The sequence below is a fragment of the Ceratotherium simum genome, chromosome 13 (genome assembly GCF_057802395.1).
Source record: "Ceratotherium simum simum isolate JZ-2026a chromosome 13, ASM5780239v1, whole genome shotgun sequence".
Taxonomy (NCBI): Eukaryota; Metazoa; Chordata; class Mammalia; order Perissodactyla; family Rhinocerotidae; genus Ceratotherium; species Ceratotherium simum.
This window is the reverse complement of record NC_141912.1, coordinates 9923210-9950621: the sequence shown is the minus strand read 5'-3', so window position 1 is coordinate 9950621 and position 27412 is coordinate 9923210.

Below are 27412 nucleotides of genomic sequence, written 5' to 3'. Positions count from 1 at the left end.
TTAAACTGGATTGTCTTTACTCACCCAAGCAGTAGAAAGACACTGTGTGAGAAGGGCTTTGGCCTACAAGAAATCTGCATCTTCCTCAAATACCCAGATATTAATCTGTTTGATCCTTTTAAACCTAGCCTTTTATATCATGATGTAAACAGAGAATTCTGAACAAGTTTTGATATAGAAGGAGGGCTGCAGTTAATGGGAAGGATTTGTCATCCCTGGTGAGTTGAGGAGACTAGAGTGTTCTCCACTGGGACTAAGGTGTGCCTGTGAGCTCAGGTTACTGTTAAAATACAGCTTCCTGTGGACGAGGAAGCTCTACTGCACAGTGATTCCCAACCAAAATTCTCTAGATGGCTTACTGGGCCCCATCCCCAGAGATTCTGCAGATTTTGGTTTGTGCTGAGAATTTGCACAGCTGACAGGGTCCTATATATTGCTGGCTGCTGTTCTGGGGGCCACACTTCAAGAACCACTGCTCTGGTGCTGTGTAATACAGTTTGATGAAATGTATAACTGGGCCCTCTATATTTTCCCAGGTCAAGTAAAATCCTGGAAAGGTCAGTCCTTTTGGTAAGCACAAGAGGTCTGGTTGCCAAAATAGCTTCTAAGAGATTGTATAAAATCTACATAAATATAACTTATAAGGTCTTAGAATAACTCTCTTAAATTTTAAAGCTTTCCAAGGCAAATATCTTCTACCTTTAAAAAAATATATGTGTGTGTGTGTGTGTGTATGCATATGTGTGTGTGTGTGTGTGTGTGTGTATTTAGTAAGACGGATGCCTTTCTACTGTTTTCTCCCCTTGTAAATTATCCGATGTAAAAATGTGCTGGGATGAGCCTCCACTGACCCTGGTCCTATCATGGTCAAAAGTAGAAGACTGGTCAAGAAAGTTAAAGAAGCTATTTTTAAGTCATGCAGTAGGAGATCTAAGAATGGAATCTAAATTTCTTATCCTGAATCTCATTTTTCATATGTACTCCAAAAGAATCTTTGAAAAAAATTATACTTACTATAGCCCTGAAATCAGGGGTCTTAAATTTGGGTTTTTGAGTGTCCAGGAGCTCCATAAGTAGGCAAAGAGGTCTTTTAACTTTCCTGAAATCACATATAAAACTTTGTATATATGTGAATTGTAAATTTTCCAGAAAAAGGGTCTATTACTTCCAAGAGCTCCCCAAAGCTATTCAGATAATATATATATTTTTAGTTTTAGAAAGAAAATGACTACTTATAACATAGAGAAATCTTTGTATGTTAAAACTGGCTATCTTTAAAATCACCATGATATTTATTAAAACTATGGATTTAAAATATCCACCAGGACATAATACTGGGCTATGTCCCACAAATAAATCAAAGAGTGGTAGTTGCCACCTTACTTTTAAAAGTCAAGTTGGAAAAAGAAAAACATCACATGGAGTATACAGGTGACAATATAAACAATGGCCCAGTTTAGAAACCATGTAAACATCTAAGGCATTTACATTAGAGACAATGGCACCACTGTGTTTTTCACGATGGGTGAAGAGGCAGAGATGTTGCATGCTCAGACAGAGCTATGTTGAGTAGAAATCAATACCCCACTTCCAGTTTGTCAAGATGGCTTCATGGAGATTGTGGGATTTCATTCTTCATTCCTCCTACCCTTTTCACAACCAAGTTCTCAGTTTGTTTTTGAAGATGGTTCAGAGGGTGGTTATGTTAAAATAACAGACATTTAAATGTTTACATTTTCTTCAGTGACATCTTTGATTTAAAGGGTTTCAAATGAAAAACAGGTTGGTAATAGGGTTTAAATGATGTCAGAACAAAGCTTACCTTTATCTGGAAACAGACTGGGAATTGTGTGCTTGAACCTTGCTATTGTCACATTGTCATCTACAGAAGGGAACTCAATACGAAGCGGTGGGGGAGGTTGCTCATGACTAAAGAGTCAAAAAAAAAAATACTATTGTAAGAAGATGCTTATAAGGCAATTCCACAACATCACATTTACCCAGGGAGGCAGGCATTCCCTGGTTGGTGAGTTTGCCAGGCTTTTAGAATCCATGTGAAATCCTGGAAGGGTCAGTCCCGTTGGTCAGCACAAGATGCTTGGCTGCTGATTCTATGCAACCATAATGGATTCACCCAGTATGCCTTACAAACTCTCAGAATAAGGTCTTCACACTTTAAAGCTCTCCACTGCCATTATCTGCTGACGATACCTTCTCTCTCCTCTCTCCTTTGTAAACTAACAGTGCAGTTAGTTTACTATCAGACAAACGCTGTGGCTCATCCTACTCCTCCATGAAAAGAAAAAGAAAAGAAAAAATGGTTTACCCAATCTGAGCCTCAACTTTCTCATAGGTAAATTGGGGAGTAATAATAGGGTTTTTATTATAAGAATTAAGTAATAAATGCAAAGCATCTGGCATATTATAAGCACTGAAAAATATATTGGTTTGTTCCCCATTCTCAGGGATTTCAAAGATGGCACTCAGGTAAAACTCCTTTGTATTGTAGTCTGGATCACACTTGGTAGTACCTATGAGTGAAATTCCTATGAGTTACTTCAATTCAAATATTGTTCCTAATATCGGGAAATCATCTACCTGTCAATATACTATGAATGTATTATAAAGATAGCCCTATTATAAAGGAAAGTTTGTTTAAAAATATATTCTTTCTGCAAGTATTGCAAATGTAATATATTTCAAAAAATAAGCAGGAAATAAGTGTCATTGCTTAGTGTTTTGCAGGCTGGGATGTTATTCCTAATTTGAAATCATTGGAGTGGGATGTTATTCTCTAGATTAGACAGTAGCCTCCAGGGGATATATGTACACTCTGATGTTTGGGGGAATATGTTATTTACCACCTGTAAGTTGCCTATCTTGTTATTTTTGTTGAGAGTAAAGCTATAGCCTTTACCTCCATTAGGTAGTGTAGTTTGGTTAATGGATGGGTAACAGGAAAGAGTGTAAGGGGAAGCCAATGTTAATGTGAGCTCCTGCCGTTTTTATTATAGCAGCACCCGCAATAGTTAAGGTTGAGCAGCTGTTTCCATTATGAACTCCTATTTCAGGGGTTTATAACTGAGCCGTAAAAATTTGCTCTAGGCTAGCTCCGCTCATCAGGTCTTAGCCTGGGAGAATTTTTGCCCCTACAATATTTTGAAAAGAAGAAATCAATTTAGCCATTTAAAATAAATAATCTAAAAACACAGAAATTTCAAAAATGTTGAATTTTTATCCTGTTAATTCCAGATGTTGGAATTGATGGTAATTACATTCCTACAACTCTAACAAGAAAAGTAAACCTCAAAATTGTACCTTTCAAATGTGTATTTCGAATGTCTAATGCAGAGTAATGTAGCAATTTACCAAGACAAGCAATTTCTTAGGCCATAGAACTAGTCATTATGTGTTAAAAATTTACCAATATGCCTCTTATCTTAACAATATCAATTTACTTAATAATAATATCTGGCTATAAAAATTGGATAACTCTTTCTAGATCTTATTAAGTTCCTTTGCATTTTAGCAGAGCAATAAATTTACATGTTAAACTAATGAAAGGTTATTGAAGACATTGATGGCATTTTTGTTCTACATTTAGAAGCCCTTGACAGATATAGGAGGGCTCACCTACCTGGCCATAGAAAGCTTTACATACACACGATGATGATAGGAGTCTGTATGGTCTGAGAGAAAGACTGCAGAGAGTGACATCACAGCATACTTTTAAAATACGGGTTTTATTATTACTCAAGTATGGTGAAGCCAACAGATCAGGAGGCAACTGGCATTGAAGAGAACATTGGTTATACTCATAGATCCCAAGAGAAGGGGCATGCCACACTATGGAGGGCCACACGAGGAAGCACCAGGGTGGTGAGGAGGCAGAGAGAGAGAGATAAATTGTGTGCAAGAGGCTTTATTGTGGTTCCCATGGGAAGGAATAGAAGAGGAAGAATAAGCAGGTTTAGGATTGTCTAGTTTGAATAATTTCAGCAGGCTCTGGGGTCTAGGGGCTGTCCCTGGTTGTCTGGTACCTGGCCCTGTGGTGATTAGGGGAGGGGGTTAGTGATCCAGAGTGTGAGAGCCTGATAAAGAAGGCAGTTGGGGGTGTGGGCTCTGGATTGGTTGGTTTGCACTCAGGAGGTACACTGACTGGCTGGTTGTTTGCTATCTCTAGGAATTGGCTAACCTTCGTAGGGGCAGCCCCTCCAGGGTCAGCAGTGTCAGTCCAGATGTCAGTGTCAGAATACAGATCATGAAAAGCATGGTCAACACATGGTGCTTGGGTGCAACTTATGGCCTGACACATCCCAACGTGCTATACTGAATACTGGGCAAGAATTAGCATTTGAGTCTCAGTTTTCACCTCTATGAAAAGGGGGATAATGACTATACCTCCATTCTCCTGTCAACTGGAATCCAGACTTCTCCTACTAGCTATGTGACCTAGGCAAGTTACTAAACCTCTCTGTGCTTCAGTTTTCTCATCTTTAAGATGGTGAGAATAAATTGATCTATGTCATAGGGTTGCTGTGAATATTAAATGAAATAATCCATGCAAAGCAATCAACACAGGCTGGCATATAGCAAGCACTAAATAAATGGTAGATTTTCTGTAAATGTACCTTCCTTGTAAACCAACTCTCCGCTGCACAAATCTATGGCCTTGGGGTACAGTGGTTTTGAAAAACTGCTCTAAATCTAGTAGTGTAGGTAGAAAAAGCATTCCTGTTCCTGTCTGAGTCATCTGTTGGTTATTGCTTTAGCTTGGTTGTTACCTTTCAGTATAACAGTATAACTGCATACCAGAGAGCTCCAGTGAGCTCCAAAGATTCTCCATGCTATGGCAAGATATGTGGATAACACAAGGGGGTTGCTCAAAAAGCCATCTTGCTTATTGTTCTTCACCCACTCTACTCCCTGGTCTATCTCATTCTGCATTGACTGTAGAGGGCATTGATGTGGATCCAAATTCCTCCTACCATGGCTAACATGGCCACTTAAAACCAGTATAATAGACTCTTATCTCTGTAGGCTGGACAACAAGGAGTTTCTGTTTTTAATTTTATTTTATTTTTTAATTATTTTATTGAGGGCATATTGGTTTATAACATTGTGTAATTTCAGGTGTACAATATTATATATCAGTTTCTGTATAGACTGCATCTTGCTCACCCCCAATAGTCTAGTTTTTATCCATCACCATATATATGTGCCCCTTTACCCCTTGTGCCCTTCCCTTACTCCCCTCCCCTCTGGTAACCATTATTCCATCCTCCTTGTCCATTAGTTTATCTTCCACGTATGGGTGAAATCATATGGCATTTGTCTTTCTGTGTCTGGCTTATTTTGCTTAACATAATACCCTCAAGGACCATCCATGTTATTGCAAATGGGACGATTTTGTCCTTTTTTATGGCTGAGTAGTATTCTATTGTATATACCACATCTTCTTTATCCATTAATCAGTTGATGGTCGCTTAGGTTGCTTCCACATCTTGGCTATTATGAATAATGCTGCAATGAACATAGGGGTGCATAAATCTCTTTGTATTGTTGATTTCATGTTCTTTGGATAAATACCCAATAGTGGGATAGCTGGATCATGGATATGGTATTTCTATTTTTAATTTTTGAGAAATCTCCATACTGTTTCCCATAGTGGCACACCAGTTTTCATTCCCACCAGCAATATGAAGTTTCCTTTTTCTCCACATTCCCTCTGACATTTGTTATTTTTTTTTATTTTTATTTTTTGGTGAGGAAGACTGGCCCTTAGCTAACATCTGTTGCTAATCTTCCTTTTTTTTTTTTTTTTTTCTGCTTGAGGAAGATTTTCCCTGAGCTAACGTCTGTGCCAATCTTCCTCTATTTTGTATGTTGGATGCCACCACAGCATGGCCTGATGAGCAGTGTGTAGGTCTGCACCCAGGATCCGAGACCGTGAACCCTGGGCAGCCAAAGCAGAATGTGTGAACTTAATCACTATGCCACCATGCTGGCTACAACATTTGTTATTTTTTGTCTTGTTAATTATAGCCAATCTCATTGTAGTTTTGATTTCCATTTCCCTAATAATTAGTGATGTCGAACATCTTTCCACATGTCTGCTAGCCATCTTGTATCTTCTTTGGAAAAATATCTGTTCATATTCTCTGCCATTTTTGGATGGGGTTCTTTGTTTTTTTGTTGTTGCATTGTACGAGTTCTTTATATATTTTGGGGGTTAACCCCTTGTTGGATATATGATTTGCAAATATTTTCTCCCAATTGGTGAGTTGTCTTTTTGTTTTGTTCATGGTTTCCCTTGCCTTGCAGAAAGTCTGATGTAGTGTCTTTTGTTTATTTTTTCTTTAATTCCCCTGCCTGAATAGACATGGTATTCAAAAAAATACTGCCGAGACCGACATCAAAGAGTATGCTGCCTATGTTTTCTTTTTGGAGTTTTATGATTTCAGTCTTACATTCAAGTCTTTAATCCATTTTGAGTTCATTTTTGTGTATGGGATGGTCTACTTTTATTCTTTTGCACATGGCTGTCCAGTTTTCCCAGCAACTTTGCTGTAGTTGTTTATTATTTCTAATAGTTTTCTGGTAGATTCTTGAGGGTTTTCTATATATAGAATTATGTCATCTGCAAACAACAAGAGCTTTACTTCTCACTTTTCAATTTGGATACCTGTTATTTCTTTTCCTTGCCTAATTGCTCTGGCCAAAACCTCCAATAATATGTTGAATAAGAGTGGTGAGAGGGGACACCTTTGTCTTGTTCTTGTTCTTAAAGGGATGGCTTTCAGTTTTTCATCATTAAGTATGATGTTGGCTGTGGGTTTGTCATATATGGCCTTTATTATGTTGAGGTACTTTCCTTCTATCCCCATTTTATTGAGAGTTTTTATAAATGGATGTTGGATCTTGTCAAATGTTTTCTCTGCGTCTATTGAGATGATTATGTGATTTTTATTCCTCATTTTATTAATGTGGTGTATTGCATTGAGTGATTTCAGGATGTTGAGCCATCCCTGTATCCCTGGTATAAATCCCACTTGATCATAGTATATGATATTTTTAATATATTGCTGTATCAGATTGCTAATATTTTGTTGATGATTTTTGCATCTATGTTCATCAGCAATATTGGCCTGTAATTTTCCTTTTTTGTGTTGTCCATGTCTGGTTTTAGTATCAGGTAATGTTGGCCTCACAGAATGAGTTAGTTAGGAAACATCCCATCTTCAATTTTTTGGAATAGTTTGAGAATGATAGGTATCAAATCTTCTTTGAATGTTTGGTAGACTTCTCCAGAGAAGCTATCTGGTCCTGGACTTTTGGTTTTGATTACTGTTTCAATCTCTTTACTTGTGATTGGTCTATTCAGATTCTCTATTTCTTCTTGATTCAGTTTTGGGAGGCTGTATGATTTTAAGAATTTATCGATTTTTTCTAGGTTATCCAACTTGGTGGCATATAGTTTTTCTTAGTATTCTCTTATAATCTTTTGTATTTCTGTGGTATCTGTTGTGATTTCTCCTGTTTCATTTTTAACTTTATTTGAGACGTCTCTCTTTTTTTCTTAGGGAGTCTGGCTAAAGGTTTGTCAATTTTCTTTATCTTCTTAAAGAACCAGCTTTTAGTTTCATTAGTGCTTTCTATTGTTTGTTTAATCTCTATTTCATTTATTTCTGCTCTAATTTTTATTATTTCTCTCCTTCTGCTGACTTTGGGCTTTGTTCTTCTTTTTATATTTCTTCTAGGTGTAGTTTAAGATTACTTCTTTGAGATTTTTCTTGTTTGTTGAGGTAGGCCTGTATTGGTATAAATTTCCCTCTTAATACTGCTTTTGCTGCATCCCATATGAGTTGGTAGGTTGTGTTTTCACTTTCATTTGTCTCCAGGTATTTTTTAATTTCTCTGGTTTCTTCATTGATCCAATGGTTGTTCAGTAGCATGTTGTTTAGTCTCCACATATTTTTGACTTTCCCAGCTTTTTTCTGGTTTCATAGCATTGTGGTCGGAAAAGTTGTTTGATATGATTTCAATCTTCTTAAATTTATTGAGACTTGCCTTTTTTCCCAACATATGGTCTATCTTTGAGAACGTTCCATGTGCACTTGAGAAGAATATGTATTCTGCTGTTTTTGGATGTTATGTTCTCTGTATATTTATTATGTCCATCTGGTCTAGTGTTTCATTTAAGGCCACTGTTTCCTTATTGACTTTGTGTCTGGATGATCTATCCATCGATGAAAGTGGGCTGTTGAGGTCCCCTACTATTACTGTGCTGCTGTCAATTTCTCCCTTTAGGTCTGTTAATAGTTGCTTTATATACTTTGGTGCGCCTGTGTTAGGTGTATATATATATATTCATAAGTGTTATGCTCTCTTGGTGGACTGTCCCTTTTTATTATTATATTCTGCCCCTCTTTGTCTCTCATTATCTATTTTATCTTGAATTCTGTTTTGTCTGATATAAGTATGGCAACACATGCTTTATTTTGCTTGTCATATTTGCTTGGAGTATCATATTCCATCCCTTCACTCTGAGACTATGTTTGTCTTTAGACCTGAGATGTGTTTCCTGGAGGCGTCATATTTTTTTTAATCCATCAAGCCACTTTGTGTCTTTTGATTGGAGAATTTAATCCATTTACATTTCGAGTGATTATTAATCTATGAGGGCCTAATACTGCCATTTTATCTCTTGTTTTCCAGTTGTTCTAGATTTCTGTTTTTTCTTTTCCCTTGTTTTTTTGACTGCCATTTCAGTTTGGTGGTTTTCTCTTTATTTATGATTTGTGGCTCTGCTCTGATTTTCTGTTTAGTGGTTACCATGAGGTTTGTATAAAAGATCTCATAGATGAGATAGTCCATTTTCTGATAGCCTCTTATCTCCATTAGCCTAAGCAGGTTGCATCCCTACCCTCTTCCCCTTCTGAGTTATTATTGTCACAAATTATTCTTTTCTGTGTTGTCAGTTTGTGACTAAATTGAAGTGTTTGTAGTTATTTTTGATGATTTCCTTCCTTTTATTTTTTATGTTATAATTAAGTGTTTGCTAACCTATTCTGATAGCTGCAATTTTCTGATTTTCTCTGTCTACTTATATTCTTGCTCAAAGCTTTGTAAACCTTTGCCTTTTTGTTTTATGTAGGAGGGCTCCTTTCATCATTTCTTATAAGGCGGTCTAGTGGTGATGAACTCCCTCAGCTTTTGTTTATCTGGGAAAGCTTTTATTTCTCTGTCAAATCTGAAGGATAATTTCATAATAGAGTATTCTTGACTTCCCTATTTCCACTGCTTCCTGGGGATCCAGGCCACCCACCTTCAGATGTATAGCTGCTGTGGATCTTTCAGGTGTCCTGTTTTGATGTGTCAGGAATCTTCTGTTGGTTAACGAATGTCTATTTAGTTGTAACTTAAAGGAGAGAGACAAAGGGAACAGCTCACTCCACCATGATGCTGACATTACTCTTTCTTTTTTAAAATTTTTATTATACTTTATCTTTAAAGAACACAAATTTACCTGCTACTCTCCTTCTCCTTAAAGCAAACAAGCCCTTAAAGCTCCAAGAGAGATAAGCAAAACCTAGCCAAGAAGAGAGTAATGTACAATCCTACAAATATTCTCCTCAGTCATTTTGGTACAGGTTACAAACATTTTCCTAGTAGGAAACGATAACCATTGATGCAAAATGTATATTTTTCATGCAAGATACAACATACCTGATGTTGGCCCTATTCTGGATTTCCCATGTTTAACCGGAGTTATGTGGTCCAATTATTTTTACATAATGGTATGTGTTGGCTTTTACAGGGATGTGGCTATTTGAAGTTAATGGAAGAAATGTGTACTTTTTTCTTCTAGGTGAAGGAAACAAACTCAATAGTTGTGGCAAAAGCAAAGGCTCCTAGGAGCTCTTTTCCAAATTGTGTTCCTAGTATGCCATGAGTGGTTAACAGACTGATATTCCTACTATCTCATAGATATTAATAGATTGATCCATACATCAATAAAAAAGTTTCTGGTAAATAGGTTTGAAAACTGTTGGGTTAAAACAAATCTCTTTACCATAGGAGTAATACAATAAAGTGCGTTAGGAATCTCCAAGAAAAAGATGCAACATGCAACGTTTTTCATCTTATTTAACTTCTAACCATACTATTTTTTAAAGATGTTCATGTACAGACTGAATATCATTAGTATTACACTGATTGAAGTTTGAGAAATACTAAAATCAAACTAGAGTCCCATGATTAGACTATTGCATCATCTTTTGCATGTAATTAGGTCATTTCTGTCTACTCTTATCTCTTGGGAGGATGTTGGGCTTCATTTAGGTTCCGGGGTGCCCAGGAGTCAGCATACCAACAAAAGTAACCTACTCTGCCAATAATTTGTATTATTAAAGTTTTTAAGGTCAAAGAATGTCATAAAGTAACACATTTGAATTATTTTTTTTCCATTCATTTATTCATTCACACATCAAATTACTTCAGTTTTTGAGAGTTAATTAAACCCTTGATATTAGTTTATTTTCTCAGCTTTAGTTTCTTTCTCTAGTAAAAGTTAAGCATCTATTTCAGAATTTTTAAAAATAAAACAAAATGCTTGAGAAGAATAAGAAACTAATAAGGGCAGAGTTAGAAATAAAGGCTACTTTCTAGAAAATGGAAAACAAAATGATCGCCAAAGATCAGTTTTGAGAATGATCTTTACCAAAATCTCTGTGAATTTTTGGTAAAATGTATTCAAAGAGCACGAAACAATCTCAAGCGATGCAATGCCACATCAACAACAATAAATTGCACAGGTTTTGTGTGGCTAAAAATAACAACTTTATATGTGTAAGTATAACTTTATATGTGCAAATATAAATTATTATTAAAATGGCATTTATGTACTCACATTTAGTACACAAATATTACGGCCACCTAAGTAGAATTCTAAACAAAGAAAAGAAAAAAATCTTAATATCCCAACCAAGTTTACTGTGTGATAGTCCAAGGATTTTTCCAGGCGTTACTCTCAAGTATAAATAATTTCTACATCACGGTAGAGCAGACAGAATTTTTATACAGTCATGCACCACATAAGGAGTTTTGGGTGGACTCCTTATGGACCGCATATACGATGGTGGTCCCAAAGATTGGTCCCAAAGATTAGTCCCAAGTAGCTTAGGTGTGTAGTAGGCTTGTATAAGGACACTCTATGATGTTCCCATAGCTATGAAATAGCCTAATAATGGATTTTCCAGAATGTATCCCCATCGTTAATTGGTGCATGACTGTATTTTGGTTTTTTTATTAAACTCAGAACAAGCATTGTCTATGTTGCTACATAACCTTCATAACTATTATTTTAATGTTTTATGTTTCATAAAATTGTTGTACCCTAATTTACTTAACTACTTCTCTACTGGAAGTATCTACGCCAAATATTTGTAAATAATGCTGCAAAACATCTTTGTGTATGCAGTTTTTCCCCATCTTTTGGTTTAGGCAACATTTTCAGCAGTGGAATTACTATATCAACGAGTAGAAACACTTCTACTGTTCTTGAGCCATATTTCCACATCACATTCCAAACTCATACCAGGTTGCACTGTCATCAATGATGCATAAAGACTACAATTTTCATTTTTGTCTATACCAGCAATGGGTACTAAAACTAAATAAAATTTGCTAATTTAATTGTTATAACATGATATTTTGGTGTTGAGTTAATTTGTATTTCTTAAACCTTAGATTAGGCCTTTCTTTTTATGCTTCTTTATTTATTAATTTTCCTTTCAGGTATTTAGAATCTTTGGTAGTTATTTATTCGTGGTCTTGATATTTCCCTTATAAATTTGTATGTGCTTTTGAGGTGCTAACTAATAAACAACATTTTATTCCTAATCTATCTTTTGACATCAGTCATTCATACATTTTGTTGTATAGAAGTTTATTTATTGTTTGCTTCTAAATATATAGATGGAGATTTAATTAACTTTTTTGTTGTCAATTTCTAACTTAATAGTGTTGTGATCAGAGATTGTAATCTATAATGCTTCAAGCTTTTTGAAGTTTGTTGAAATTATTTTATAGCCTTTTATATGGTCAATTTTATAAATGTTCCATGTATACTTGAAAAGCACATGTACTTTTCAATTGTTAGTGCGATGTTCTATATGTGCCAGTTAGATCACACTTATTTTTGTATTGTTTGTGTATATATTTAAAAAAATTTTTTTCTGCTTAATACTGGGAGAAATGTGTTAAAACCCTCACTGTTATGGTGTATTTCTCAGTTTTTTTATAATTTTGTCAGTTCTTGTTTTATATATTTTGAGGCTATCTTATTGGGTGCACGCTTATTTTGAATTAGTTTTTCCTTTGGCTTAAACACTCTTTTGTGACTATATAGTAATCCTTTTTATGCATAATAGATTTTGACTAAATCTATTTTATTTGGTATTAATATGGGTATATCATGTTTCTTTTGGTTAGTATTTCTTCTAGTATTTTCCCTTATCCTTTTGCTTTCAATCTTGCTACATTTTTATGTTTTGGGCATGTCTCTTAGAAAAAACACATAACTGGATTTTAATTGTTTGTTATTAAACCATTATGTTTGACTTTTATATTTATTGTAAATACTGATTTATTTTGGTTTATATCTTGCAATTTATTTTGCGCTTTGTTTTCAATTTCACTTTTTCTGTCCTTTTATTCTCTGTCCCCCATTCTGTCTTTTTTCTTTAGTTGTTCTAAAGATCTTCTGTCTGCCTTTGATGATCTGTAGTTTTACTATAACGTGCCTTAGGGGATTTTTATTTTATAACATACAGCTCACTTTAATTTTAGAATCTGAAAGTTTGTGCCTTTATTTAATTCTGAAAAAATTGTTAACTATTGTCTCTTCAAATATTACCACTTCTCCATTCTTTCTATTGTCCAATTTTGGAAATTTTAGTACACATTTATCATGCCTTCTCATTCTATTCTCCCTGTCTCAACTTCACCTTCAAATATTCAATTTCTTTATCTTTGCAGTGCATTCTGCATAATTTCTTTAGCTCTATATTCTAATTCTCCAACAGTTTCTTCAGTTTTGTATAATCTGGTCTTTAACAATCTACTAATTTTTAAATTTTGATTATTACATTATTTATTTTAGAATTATTGTTTATTTGTTTTCCAACTCTACCTCATCTTTTCGATGTATATTTTTCTTTCTCATACTTTTATTTTTTTCTTATATGCCTAAAATTTCTATAATCTGAAGTTATTAGAGGTCTAATGTTATACCACATTTTTTTCTACTGACTCCTACTCCTGGTAGATTGTTTTCTTAGGTGTTTTGTAATTTTTAATTGTAATATCATGTTTTTCTAGGCTTTATCTCTTCAAGTTCAGTGCAGCCTGAATGACACTATCTTCTCAGAGACAATTTACTCTTGCTATTGCCAAGTTCCTCCAGTGTGTTGGCTATCTGGGGCAAATTTTTGTGTTAATATCCCTGTTTGGGTGTCCCAGTACCATGCTATAAAATTGAATCTTGAGCTTGTGTAGGCCTGTAATTATAGATTTTAAGGAAAGCCTCCATGTTTTTCACCCACAGTCAAGGCAAAGACAGTTCAGCTTTCTTATCATCTGCTTTGACAGAAGAAAAATTTGTTTCCTTGTCAAACTTCCATTGCGGCTGTAGACATTTGAGGGCTCTGACTTTATCGAGTCTCAGTTCCAACTCCATCCCCCTCTTTTTGTGGACTCAAGGTCTTGTCTCCTGTCCGTTCATGGTTATTAAAACTGGAGCCCCTATGTTACCAAGTCAAACCCACCTCCACCACTCCTACTCAGCCCCAGAGGGTAACTGAATCACTGACCCATTCCCACCCTCTTTGGTTTTCCACTTCCTCTTTTGTTTTCTACTCTTGAGGATTTATCTTACTTTCCTATGAGTTCTGATCTGCTTATCTTAGGATTCCTTGATGTTTTGTAGAAGAAAAGTTTTCAGATTAATATACCAAATAGGGGCCTTTTAGAAGTATTATCTCTAGGCATACATTGAAGTGTGCTATTTTTACTGCTGATTGATACTCTTTCGGGAATGTTTTAAAATATATTTTTTTAAACATTTAAAATGATACAAAAAGTAGAGTAACTGCTATATGAGGATACCTTTTGATTATTCTTTCTGAAAAGAGGGGTGATGGAAGACTACAAAAGTTTTAGGTTTGGGTTATGGAAATTTGGATGCCTTTACTAAATTTCAGCCTAAGGGGCTCCTCTGTTTTTAAGAGGAGAAATGAAGATATTTTCGGTTTCATTGCTAATCACTGGGACTGTTCTGATGAGGAAGATTTTGACCCCAAAGTCAGTTTCCCTTGTTGCCTCTATCAGAAACTGACTTCTGGTTGAATGAATTCAGTACAACAATTCTTTTCTTCTTCTCATCTTCTAATAATGCAAAAATTCACGCCTTCCTGGGGAACACAAAATGGCTGCCTCAATGACTGCCAGTCCCGACTTCCCCCTCCTCTTTCTCCCTCCTTGTTATGTCTGCACATTATAGGAGCTATTCTCACTTCTGCTGCTTTTCTGTTCCCACTGATTGTTCTTTTCAATTTTCTTAATTTCTTTTATCATTTCTCTCCTCCTGTATTCTTGTTGTACACTGTGTTTCAATATAAAATAAAGAAATTTGATTCATCAGAATTCCTTTTAGGGAGGGCCACTTTGGTTATTTGTAATGCCTGTCCTGTCAGACATTTGGGGTCAAAATTGAGACCTGTTTTGAGTGTGGATGTCATCCAGGTTTCTGAGGAAGGGGGACGCTAATAACACTGTTATTTAATAGAAATAGGAGATTTGGGAGCTGATTTGGATTTGGGGGTAGGGAGGAGGCAGAACTCTGGTAGAAAAAGGAAGCTGCCAGTTTTTTATTATAACCTCTCTCTGTAACTTGAGAAAATTTTCTTAATATTCCCTTAATACTTGATGTGAAACTAAAGTGATAAGGGAAAAGTTTTGTGTCTAGGAATATGTAAAACAAAATAGAGATAGCTCCTGTGGGTCAAGGAGCTGGGGGTGAAGGAAAGGGTCATTGGCCCTCTTGGTTTCACCAGTATTCACAGAATTCTATAGTTACTTGCTTGACTTCTTATGTCAAGTCTTCTCAAATTTGCCCCATATAAAACTGAACAATCATACAATTTCCCCGAATTTTATAGATATTCATTTAAAATTTAGATGTACAGATCTTTTCATCTGCATACTCACTTTTACCTTAAAGAAAATAACTTAATAGTTCTGATTCATTGGGAACTAATTAATAATTTGCAGTTTTACTCTATTTTGATATTTGATACATATTTCTACCTACAAAATTCTATGTTTAAATAAAACTTTCAGTAATCAAGAGTCTTTATAGGTCTTTAAAAAATTATCACTCATAGTAGCAATATGCACAATAGCCAATAAGTGGAAACAGCTCAAATGTCCATGAAGGGGTGAATGGATAAATAAATTGTGGTATGTCTATACAATGGAATATTATTCAGCCATAAAAAGGAATGAAGCAGTGATACATGCTACAATATAGATGAACCTCAAAAACATTATGCTAGGGGAAAGAAGCCAGACATAAAAGGTCTCATATTGTATGATACCATTTATATGACATTTCCAGAATAGGCAAGTCCATAGAGACAGAATGTAGTTTAGTGGTTGCCACAGGCTGGGAACAGAGAGAAAAAAAATGAGGAACTATCTAATGGATATGGAGTCTCTTTTTGGGGTCATGAAAATGTTTTGGAACTAGATAGTGGTTGTGGTTGCACAATGTCATGAATGTATTAAATGTCACTGAATTGTTCACATTAAAATGGCTAATTTTATGTTATATGAATTTCCCTCAATAAAATGAAAAAATTTAAAAATCATTATGTTCTGGAGACATGTAGACTTGGGTTTTGACCCTGGCTCTTCCATTCACTTGTTGCATAGACCCTGGTCTAGTCATTTCACCTCTCTGAACTTCAGATTCATTATCTGTAAAAGAAAAGGAATAAAAGTACCAACCTTATAGGACAGGTAACTAGTAAATATTAGTTCTTTGACTCTAACACATTGCAATCTGAGTTCAGCTAGTAGCACAATTCCACTGAAATCATTAGAATCAATTATTCAGAAAAAATACATTCCTTTGTTTTCTGATGATAGAAGTAGTATATGTATGTCTTATAGAAAATATAAAAACCAAATGAGTAGGAAGAAGAAAACAAAAATGGCCTGTGACTACACCACCTCACGATAAACACTATTGATATATTGTTAAATATTTTCTTTGTTTCCCCACTTCGCATGCCCCAAATCCCTACTCTGTTTTCCTCATCCTGCTCACCTTCATCCTCCTCTTTCTCTTCCTTTTAATTAGATAATAATACATCTATAATTTTTCCTGCTTTTCTCCTCCAATCACTGCTATATTATAAACATTTCTTCATGTTATTAATATCCCTAACAATATATTTTTATAATTATATAATACTATTTGCATGAATATACCATAATTTATGTGTCTATTTTCCTATAGCTTCACATTTAGATTATTTAAATTTCTGATATTGTAAATATTGCCATAAAGAAGACATATATAATATTTTTAAGAGAATAAGCTATGAGGTCAGAGTGATTTGGGATAAGTTGTTTAATTTGCCCATCTTCAGAATTCTTATTGACAAGTGGGCAAAATTATGATATTTACTTCTTAATGTTGCTGTATCAAATGAGATACTTAATGTAAAACAATTAGCTTAAGAATTTAAGATGAATTTGAGAATCATGTCATGTTTGCTCCACTGAAACAAAACAAGACAACAACAGAAAAAACTGGCATTTGGATTCAATTTTGTCCAAACCTTAGATCATTAGGGGGCCGGCCCCATGGCTTAGCGGTTAAGCGCACGTGCTCCGCTGCTGGCGGCCCAGGTTCAGATCCCGGGTGCTACTGGTGGCCCAGGTTCGGATCCTGGGTGTGCACCAACCTGCTGCTTGGGCCATGCTGAGGTGGTGTCCCACATACAGCAACTAGCAGGATGTGCGACTATAACATACAACTATCTACTAGGGCTTTGGGGAGAAAAAGGGAAAAAAAAAAGAAAAAGGAGGAGGATTGGCAATAGATGTTAGCTCAGAGCCAGTCTTCCTCAGCAAAAAGAGGAGGATTGGCATGGATGTTAGCTCCAGGCTGATCTTCCTGACAAAAAAAAAAAAAATAATAATAATAATAATTCATTTAAAATAACCCTAGATCATTAGGAAGAATTGACAATTTTATTAATTCAGTGTTTCTTTAAAAATATGGTTTCCATTATTTTTCCAATAAAAATATTTCCATTATTATTCAATAAAAGTCAGTTTCCATTACTTAGATAGGCTTCATTTTCTCCATTGCCACTGGGGTCCTCTTTCTAAAATCCAAATGAAATCCATCACTTCTCTACACCAACTCTTTACTGGCCTTCCATCATTTACTCAGTAGTATATATTCTTGCAGTTGACTTGCAAATCTACTTTTCTGTTACAACGTCCTTTAGATTGTTCCTGAATTCCAGTGATCCATAAGTACCTACAGCTCCACGCACATATGAGGTCTTTCAGGCTCCGCTGTCCTTGTTGGGACATATAGTGCCCTTTCCCTAGAGTGTCTTCCCTCAAATTGTATATCTGCCAAATTCTTGTTGGTTTTCAAATTTATGCTCAAAATTTACATCACTATAAGGTCACCTCTGATCACTTTCCCATCCCCACTGCTGTGTTCCTATAATGTAATCACTTTTTTTTGTTTATCGTCTTATTCTCTCCCAATAGATTTTTGGCTCTCGATTGCAGAAATTGTTTATTTTAAAATCTCTAGATTCCCTGGATCTAGAGTAGAACTTGAGTGTGGAAGGTGCTCAAAAAATTTATTAATTGATGATTGTATGGAACCTGTTCTAAAGGATTGGTAAATTCTCATATTTCTAAGCATAATAAAATTTATCAAATAGCAAGTTTATAACATTAATTATTTTAGAATAATATACACATTGAAATAAAGAAATATCATTCCTGGCATTGTGTAAGAAAGTGTTATTGTCTACCATCTTTACATCCAGATATATGCCATCCTTTCGAGAGTTTAGGCTTCCAACATAAACTTGATGTTAACAAGGAAACCCTCCGGAAATCTTGTGGAAACCTTTTTAACAGGTAGAAAAAGGAATCTTTCTTAGAATCCCATCATTGCAGTACTTATTGTTTTTGATAATCTCACCATGATAAATGTGAAGGACATAGTCAGTGTTCTAGATTTTGCCACATAAAAAACTGAAACCAGTAGCCAGTTTCTTGGGTATAATTTCACAGTGTGTTCAGTTAAATGAATGTGTTGATAGCATTCTCTTTCATGTCACATCAAATTAAGCAATTAAATTAAATATTTGAACTGTTTTGCAAAGAGTTTGCAGAGGTAATTCCACTTGCACTTTTTGGTTTTTCCTCAGTAAAAAAAAAAAAATAGTAAATGCTGCCTTTGAAGTTAATTTTGCTTCAGTATCTGAAAAACAATGTATCAGTCTACTATTTGTAGACTTACCAAATAACTTAAAACGTTTAAAATATTTTTCCTCTGACCTGTATAGAAAGAGAAATGTGTGTATTATTGTTTATATACTCTATGTGAGAGTTTAAAACTTTGGTGTTTAGAGCAGTAGTTCTCAAAAATTTGATTTTTCTACCACAATACATATGACAGATGACGTTCACGTATCTGACACCTGTGGTCTGTGATGCAGATAAGATAAGCTTCCTCGTATCCCCCTGCAAGTCCCTGCAAGCTTACTGTCTCTCCACACATTTCTCTCCCTCTCAAGCATATTCATAAGCAACTGATGAGACTGACCTTAATTAAAAAGTAATCTTGAATTCAAACTTATTTAATAAAGAATTAACTCATTTGCAAATTTTTTTTTATTATTAATAGTGGATTATAGCTTATCAAACTGGTGTTCTATATACTGGGTTTGAGTGAAAAAAATGAAAGGCAAAAATCTACCAAATATTATAACAAATTATAGAAATAGTTGAAAAGTTTAAAAGGCATTTTTGCCCTTCAAAAGAAGCATAATTTTGAAGGAAATTCTAGAAATTTTTGGATAAATTGTGATTATAGGAAAAGAGAGGTTGTAAATTTCATAGGATGTAGGAATTCACCCTTTACAAGGCAGTTACTTCGTCTATTATGTGAGTCTACTCTAAAATTAACATTCCATTGGACTAAGGAAAGAGAATACTGGATTAATGCCTTTTAGGGCCTAATGTTTTTAAAGGCTTGATTAAATTATGTTATAAAAGAAAATACTCTACATTGTGGTTAATAAAAGAGCAGACTCTATATGTTCCTGCTTTAGTATGATTACAAATTTCATTCTGGAATGTTCTCAGTTTCCATATGTTAAACTCCTATATATTCTTTAGAACTCACCTCACAATTCAAAGAATTTTAGCATTGATCTACCCTGAGGGCTCTTAATCTACATTAGTCAACTATCTACTCTCATCTCTACATGATTGTCTCAAAGGCAGCTCAAGATCAACAGGTTTTGGGCCGGCTCCGTGGCTTAGCGGTTAACTGCGTGCGCTCTGATGCTGGCGGCCCGGGTTCGGATCCCGGGCACGCCCCAAGGCACCACTTCTCCGTCCAACGTGAGGCCGAGACCCACGTACAGCAACTAGAAGGATGTGAACCTATGACATACAACTATCTACTGGGGTTTTGGGGGGAAAAAAATGAATAAATAAAATCTTTAAAAAAAAAAAAAAAAAAGATCAACAGGTTTAAAACCAAAGACATAAACTGTCTTCTCCCCTCAAAACCTGGGTCTTGTGCTCTGTCCCTGTGCACTATCCATCTGGTTCTGAGCCAGAGTTTCATTCCTGATGCTTGATTATCTCAGGCCAATTTTCCATCACCTCTCACCTGGACCAAGGCATTAGCTTCCTATCCAGTGCTGACATGTGGTCTGATCCCCACTTCAATTTCTTCTCTGTATCCCAGCCAGTGTGATTGAGTCGAAGTGCAAATACGAGCACATACTACCTTCCTCCAAAGCCTGTGATGTAAGACTGTACACACATGTGCACACACACATTCACTCATGCACACACACTCACACAAAACCGCTTAGTGGCTCTCAAATTCTTCTCAGTTAAAGACCAAAATCCTCAATACAATAAGTAATGCCCTGTGTGCCCTGCCTTGGAACCATTTTGTGTCCTTTTCCCTCAGTTTTGTCTACTCCAGCCCCATGGCCTTCCACTTGGACACATCACACTCCTATCGGCCTCGGCCTTCACAGATACTTTGCCCTCAACCGTCATGTTCCCATTGCTTCTCCTCTCAGCCTCTGCCTTGGTTAACCCTTTCTCTGATTAACTCCTATTTACCCTTTAGAGCCCAATTCAAATGTCATTTCCTTAGCTAAATCTTTCCTGGCCCTCTAAATTAGTTGACTCTGTACCATATTCTCGTACAGTATTCTTGCTTCAACCTATACAATTAATAGGAGTACATTTTGATTAATGTCTGCCTCTGACGCTGAACTGTAAGCTCTGCAAAGGTGAAGGCTTTATCTTTTTTTACTCATCATTTTATTCCTTCGATATCACACAGTTCAATATTACCCAACCATCCTCAATCACTTCTGATTGAGGTCTTCTGATTCCAAGAGCTACTTTTTTCACTTCATTTATTTAATTGAGATATGTTTAGTCTTAGAATGCTGCAGATAATAAACAATTTTAAGGAATTTTTAATTTAGCACCACTTTTGTTGGAGATAAATATCTTAATACTATACTGGATGCTGACATGGACAAAAACACAATAATAGGATACAAATGCAATATTTGGAGATGCCACGTTCTCTCCACTGCTCAGGTAGGAAAAAGTAGGACCCAACTCACCCCAATGAACAACTATAAATAATAATGGTGGCATTATTCTTTTGTCTCCTTTGCAGCTGCTAATGTGCTTTGACAGTTAGCTTTGCTCTTTTATGAACTCTCCACCAGCTGTAATCAGTCATGGGGAAGTCAGGCAGCAAAATTTGCATGTGCCAATTCTCACCCTAGCTTTCTAAAAAAAAAAAAAAAAAGACCATTTGAGTGTATAAAACATTTTTGAGTGAGATTTTTTCCAATGTTCCAATTTATAATTTCATTTTTAAATAAACTAATGTAGGTTGTGAATGTAAAGTTAGTTATTACCTCAGAATAAATTGATGATATGCTATTTCTATAAGAGGAATAATGCAACTTTTCAAGTAATAAAGATATTACAATCCAATGTCAAGTGACTAATCTACTTTTGTACACATAGAAAGTCTTAATATTGTGGAAATGTATGTGTTACCCTTGTTGCTCAAGAATTTAGCCCCCTTACCTTATCCACATTCTAATAAGAAACCGAGTGGGAAAATCATATTTTAGTGAATACTGCTAGCACTCACTCAAGCTCACATTTATTTGGTCTGATGTAAGGTATTAAGACTTGGGCAGCTAGTGGGTTATTTGGAAGTTGATGATGAGAATGGAAGTTTCCTTGAAGAAAGAAGCCATAAGGGAGGTCAAGACCTCACCGTGACCTCAAATGTAACTATTACCCTACCGGTTAGTTGAAATTGGAGATCAAAGACCTAATGTGCTAAATGTATTTGGCTGTGAATTGTTTCTTGAAAAGGGTAAAAAGAAGTATTTGATGGTGTGGCATTTTTTTTTTTTTTGAGGAAAATGCATTTACTCACTTTAAAAAATAAAATTGTGCATAGCATAAGAAAGTAACACTTCATAAAAGTGGAGTACTTGATCTTTTTTATTCCTCTGTATAAGTTAAATGATTTGCACAGATTCTATTAAAGTAGATTTTTAACGTACACAAGAGCACAGTTCATGTTTACCTGAGTTTTTATTACATTTGGGTTTTTATATACATTTTTAAGGACTTCAGATTTGGGAAAAAAGAAAAAAAACTTTTAGCAAGTAACTTTTTCCTTTCATCTCTCTTTCTCCCTGTCTAGGATGAACACACTTCTGTGTATTTCTCTCTAACGTTCACAATATTTCTGACGCCAGATGTTTGGGTTTTCTACACATCAAGCAATTCTCTGTGACATCAACTGGGTGTCCTGTAATTCAATTTTGTTCTGACTCTGTCTACCTAGAATTAGCATCAGATCTCACAGGTGGTTAAGGGCTCAGTCCCACAAGAATGCTCCCCCCCACTTCAGATGCCAATTACCAGTACAGTTGTCATCTGTACTTCTGACCAACTGGCTACAAATCAGTATTCCCAGGACCCCCTCCTTGGGTTCAATAATTTGCTAAAGTTGCTCACAGAACTCAGGGAAACATGTCTACTGGTTTATTATAAATGATATAATAAAGGATATAGAAGAACAGCCAGATAAAGAGACATATAGGGCAAGGTAAGTGGGAAGAGGCTCGAAACTTCCATGCTCTTTCCAGGCACAACACTCTCTCAGCATCTCCTCATGTTCACCAACCTGGAAGCTCTCTGAACTCTGTACTTTTGGGATTTTCATGGGGGCTTCATCATGTAGGCGTGATCTATCATTAACCCCGTCTCCAGTCCCTCCTTGCTTCTGGTAGATGGGGGGTGGGGTGGAAAGTTCCAAGCTTCTAATTATGGCTTGAACTTTCTAGTGACCAGCCTCCATCCTGAAGCTACCCAGGACTCTACCATGAGTTGCTTCACTAGAAGAAAAGACATTCCCATCACCTAGGAAATTCCAAGGAATTTAGGATCTCTGTGTCAGGAACCAGGGTCAAAGACCAAATATGAGAACAACAGATGCTCCTAGTGTTCTTATCACTTAGGAAATTAGAAGGATTTTAGGAGCTCTGTGCCAGGAACAGGGAGTAGAGACCAATATATGTATTTTCTACTATTTCACACTTCCCTTCTTATTTCCGTCCTTCCTTTCCAGAAATGGGTAGCTTTATTGTAGAACATATTTTTAAAACTATAGTTATGAGATTATCTGGGTCAGAATCATTACATAGGGGGCTTGTTAAAAATCCAGATTCCCGAGCCTCACTGAAGACTTGTTGGATCTGCATCCCTGGGGGAGACTTTGAAATCTGAATATTTAACTAGGTCCCCAGGTGATTCTTATACACACTTAAACTTTAGACTCACTCTTGTAGAAGACGCTAGAAAAATAGGATGAAGCGTATCATAAACTTGGTGATAAGCCCTATTCCTATGAAATTTCCTGATCTCTTTTAAAATAAATGTTGACATCTTTCCAACAAATGATTTGCCTTTCTCTCCCACCCAGCACCCATCTGGTCTATGTCCTATTCTTTGATGACTGTGGCCTTGGCTTCAGCAGATGGGGAGAGGTGGATATCCAATGAGTCTGGAAGGAGCCCCATCCTTGGGTAGGTTCTCAGTCTTTTTCTCTCTCTGTTACTACTTGCTCCTTCTTTTGTTTCATCTTCTTGAATTCTATTTTTGCTGTTGGGTGTCTAAAGGAATTTAGGAGCATGGTGTTTAGAGCAGGTCACTGACACTTCTTCTTAAATACAGAGAATATAGCAAGGATTGAATAATCAGGCAACAATACCAACAAGAAAGCTAATAGTGCGGTTGCAGGGTGCAGGTAGAATTTTAATAGTGAACCAAAGGGCACAAACAAACAAAAAAGGTTTCTGAGGGATAGAGGATGACTTTTCCTAGGCACCACTCAACTCAGATGGTTTTTTTTTCTTGTTGAAAGTAAGAGAAGTTTATAAAAACCTCTCAGTGCAAGCAACACAGAAGACATTATATTGCAGGTACTTGCAGAGCACGTTTGCAAGCAATTGCATTAATTATGCAGCCAGAAATTAAGATTAGAGATAGCAGAATTTCAATTAGGTACCTAAGTCTGTGTATTTTAAAAATGAAAGTTTGATCAATTGCAACCTAAGAAACTTATCTGATGAAAGTGCCTCTGTTCTGACACAAGGGAGAATTCAGATATGCACAAGGATAGTTTGGGAAATAGAAGTCAATCAGAAGACAAAGAGGAAATTGATGAGGGAAGATGAGGAATCAGAACCAGTTGGAGGTATTTCCCTGACACTCATTTCTAAGGGCTTCATCTATCCCTTCACTAGGAGGGAAGGATACTAGTTAGAATCACAACCACACTGCCTGTCAAGGAAGAGTCTTTATAACTGTGTATTGACTTTCTAGTGGCCTGCATATGTTCCAGATGTGGCTGTAGTTTTTCTTTTTGTCTTTATAAATTTGCACATTAAAAGAACGCTTCAGGCATTGTAAAGGCATGAGTGACATTGATAGTCCTTATCTTGATTCTCAGAATTAAAAAGCCAGGTAAGTAGCAGGAACCGTGCCAGAGAAAGAACTATTCTGATTTAGGTTCCTCGCTCATCCATCTGCGTTTCGTAAAATGTAAAGTAGTTGGAAGAGAATTAGATTAGCAGGCCAAAGGACTGGCCTCTGGACTGTCTGGCATGGAGAGAACCACTCACTGTTGGAGCCTCAGTTTTTGCTGCTTTGATTGGAGGGTGGCGGGTGGCACGGAGAGGAATTGAACAAAGATGTTGAACAAACATAGAGGGTCTCAAAGGTCTATTCCAGTTCTAAAGTTCTTTTAAATCCTTTCATTTCCTTAGGTGTTCTATAAATAAAATTTTTAAAGGTTGGTGCTGTTTGTTCTCTTTGCAGTTCTTTGCCTTAAGAGACTGCCGTGGTTCATACCTGGTTCTTTTCAGTCTGTTTGTTTACACCTGGGCATGGCCAAGGAGGGGCTGGAATTCATTGCCTCAATACGCATGTTCCCCACCAGACTCTGGACTGCTATAAATCATTTTACTAGGTTCTATTTCCTGAATATTTCTTTTAGATAGGGGGGAAGGGTAGGCTATAGAATTTAAAACAGATTTATTGAAAGGCCTTTGAGGATAAACTGCAAGGGATGACCCAGCTTTTTCTGCTCCCGCATAACAGCGAGGGACGCCCCGTGAAAAAGACTAGTAATTAGTTTCATTTGTAGGTGAAAGAAGGTCTTGGAGTAAGTCTGGCATTAATTATAATGGTGATCACTGTTGCCATATCCAAATCCTGCTTTTTAAGATCATGCACTGTCAGTTTAGAGAGGGCTTTGCGTCTCCTCTTAGGAGGAAGAGAGTACTTAAGGGGGGCAGAAGTGGCAAAAGTCTGAGACAGGCCTTGCCGGTTATTCACTGTAGGAGCCTGGGCACTAGCTAGTGCTTCAGTTTCCTAATGTGGAAAATGGAAATAATAGTCCTTCCTTTGTTTTTATGTTATTATGAAAATTTATAACTTAGAATTTCTGTGAAAAAGCTATGCAAGTAGAAAGTATCTGAATAATTTTGATTATTAGAAAGCTCAACATTGTGTTTATATCTCCTGGGTAATATGGAAATAATAATTTTAGAGCCAGGAATATATCTAAAATTCTCATATTCTTCTTCATCTAGCAGAGTATTTATTACATCACCAGAGTAACTTTCTAATAAACCTATGTGATGGGATCTATTTGATGGAAGGAAAAGAATACTGAGTGTATAACAATGTACATATTTTGATCAAGATGAAAACAAATAAACAGTCATTAAGACAATAAAAATAAGCAAGCTTACTGAAAGTGTAGCTGAATATTTGAATCTTCAGAGGAAAGATGTCAGTGCTAATTAATGAATTATGAAACACATAGTTTTAAAGATAATTTTATGATATTTCTCATTATAAGAATATTGCTATCAACAGTTCCTGTCACCGAAGACTAATTAAAACTTTCTTCCCCTTCTGCAAAGTCAAGTCAACAGCAAAAAAAAAAAAAAGAAACGTTGTGACTGTAAGGATTTTACTTTGAATCTCAACATAGTGGAATTTGCATAAATTCTAATAAAGCAAAATTAAAATCCATTAACACTTGTCTCTGGTAATTAACATAAGCTTGCCGCTTTGCTGTGTTTCAGACATATGGAGTGAAGGAAGAATGGGAGAATGTGGATCCATGGAAAAATATGAAGATTATGAACTAAGGATGATGTTATTCAGAAAGTCCCCAATTTCAGGAAGGAAATAAAAGTTATTTAGGCTTTTAGGAAACATTGAAAAATGCTTTCCATTTTATAATGTATAGATTCACTCAAGAATTTCACCAGATGTTTATTTTACAAGATACATATGACACTTACATTTATGTACATTAATGATAATTTACTACTCAATTCTAATTACTACCCTCTGGAGAGAACAGAAATGTTGACAAATATTGATTATTTAAGACAAACTACAGAAAACCTATATTTTCTGATGTAAAAACACAAGAGAATTTAAATTTTCTTTTTCCTGGGTTCCTAAATACTTGAAGACAATTAAGCCATAATGCATTGAAAATTGATATTTTGAACTTATTGGTGTGTGACTTTATATTTTGGGTTATTTATTCTAGGCAAAATGCATTCTGCTAACATGGAAAATAAGTTTCTCTCAAGATACGATAAAAGATAAACTCGCCTTTAAAACATCTTGTCTAGGATCACTGATTGTAATTGCACCTTAATGGGAAGCAAAAGCAGTGAAAAGACAGAAAGCAAGAAAAACAAAGCCTAGTAGTTTTATGATGGTGCTGGTGGTCATGATGGTAAGTTGAGATTTATTGAGTGCTTACCAGATACCATGTACTGTGTTAACGTGGATTATCTTATTCTCTACTTGCAAAAATTTAGTTACTAATAATAGTAAAATAAGAGTAGTTGCAATTTATTGAACATCTACTACGTGTCAATGTTTGGGCACTGTGCTAGGTACTTCACCCAAATTATTTCTAATCATTACTATAACTCTATAAGGGAAGTATTATAATTACTGTTTCTTGTGCGAGGAAATTGAAGCTCAAATAACAAAAGTACAGTTTTCTAGTCACATATTTCATAAGTGCAGAAACCAGGGTTCAAACAGAGATCTGTCTTGTTCCTTAGCCTTTTCCATGCCACCACTCTGCAGTTTCATGCCATCCTAGACTAATGATAATATTAATAACGATAATAATAGTAAACTACTAACAGTAATAGATGTTTGTATTCATGTCTTTCATCAAAGTTGGGACATTTTTAGCCATTATTTTTTTAAATAATCTCTTTGCCCCTTTCTCTCTCTTTTCCCTTTGAGACTCCCACAATGTATAGTGTGGGAGCTCCAGAATTTCCTTTTGGTTTCTTTTTATGTTTTTTATTTCTTTATTGATATTTCCATTTTGTTCATATGACATTTTCTTGACTTTTCTCTCATCTTCCTTTAGTTCTTTGTGTATCTTTAA